Source organism: Sceloporus undulatus, chromosome 5 (assembly GCF_019175285.1).
Source record: "Sceloporus undulatus isolate JIND9_A2432 ecotype Alabama chromosome 5, SceUnd_v1.1, whole genome shotgun sequence".
In the NCBI taxonomy this organism is placed as follows: domain Eukaryota; kingdom Metazoa; phylum Chordata; class Lepidosauria; order Squamata; family Phrynosomatidae; genus Sceloporus; species Sceloporus undulatus.
In genome coordinates this window covers 193,374,862-193,376,446 of record NC_056526.1, presented here as the reverse complement: position 1 = coordinate 193,376,446, position 1,585 = coordinate 193,374,862, and positions in this window count along the sequence as shown.

The following is a 1,585-nucleotide window of genomic DNA, read 5'->3' as shown; positions in this document are numbered from 1 at the left end:
TATAGGGGTCCGCCTCCGAAGGATACGTCAAGGGCCGGCTGCCCAGCCAATCAGGGCGCGCTGCTGCCGGAAAGAGCAGCAGGAGGGGGCGCAGCGGAAAACCCCGCCCTCGTCTGCTGCGACACCGGAGCGAGGAGGAAGAGGCGGTCAAGTGGCCCTGCAGGAGAGCGAGGGGGGAGCGAAGAGGGGACAGGTGTGCGAGGGGGTGGCGATGACACCCGCTGATCCCCTCCGCCCCGAAAGCGACAGAGTCTGCTTAGTGGGGCGCTGTGGGAGAAAGAAGGGACGCCTCGCCTGCGTCTGCGTTCTCCTCAGGAACAGCCCCAGAAAAACTCACTGGCCAGGGAAGCACCCCGCCGCAGAGGTCAGAGGACAAGGGGAAAACCGCCCGCCCCCGCTTTGTAACGCCGTCCGTCGGGAAGGGCTGAAGAAGAAGAAATAGAACTAGTGGGGGTCACAAGCCTCACCCCCCCCCCCCCGAACGCGGCGGGTGCGATTAATTCCTAGGGTCTGGGACGCAGCACCCCCCATTGGGACTACCTACATGCCACCCCCCCAGCCCCCGCCAACCCGGCATCTCGCCCCCGGCCCTATCGCCACCCGCCCTTAGGAGAATGCCCCCCAACCCAGCCTTCTCTTCAAACCCCTCCAGATCCTGCTGCTTGCAGTGGCGCTTTAGACCGCCCCGGACCCTTCCCCTTTGGCCTCGTCGCCCTCGCGTTTGGTGGTACTCGCTTTCCCGCGGCGGGGGCTTCGGTGGGTAGGGTTGGGAACGGCGCCCAGATGGTCCTAAGAGCCGCAAGGGGGGGGGGCCACTGCACCAATGTTAAGACGTTCAGAAAGATTGAGGACACACCCAAGAAAAGCTACAAGCACTCCATGATTGTTAGTGATGCTCAATCAAACTGGAGGACATCTTTGATAGTCCCACTCTGGAGACAAGGTTGAAATGGAGGACAAAGTCCTGGAAAAGGAGGGCCTCTGATTCCCCTCTTTGGAAGCACCCGAGGCTCTTCCAGGCCAAAACAGCTTGAGCCCTCTACCTTTGGAGGGAATTGTACCGTGTAACCAGCCTCGGGGACCCCAAGAGCTCCGGCACGGGACTCGGGGCTTAGAACGACCAGAGGCCGCTTCCCGACACTGAGAAAGTCCCATCCGTCCTGAACTCCTTTATCTTTTAGTATTTCTAACCATGGAATCGCCCTCAATACTTCTCTACGTTTACTGAAATCCGCTCTCCTAAAGTCTAGGATGCCTGGCTTCTCCTTTCCACTGTATGACAAACTCCAGGAGAACATGGTCACTTCCACCTAAGGATCCCACCACTTGCCCCCCATTAACCAAGTCATCCTTGTTGGTTAGGATCAGATCTAAAATAGCTGACCCCTTGTTGCCTCTTCCACCTTTTGGACCATGAAATTGTCTTCCAGGCAAGTGAGGAATTTGCTAGACCTTGAGGATCTGGCTGAGTTTGACTTCCAGCAAATATCAGGGTAGTTGAAGTCGCCCATCACTACTACATCTCTCCTTTCTGACTCTGTGGTCATCTGTTCTAGAAAGAGATCATCCAATTCCTCCGTCTGAC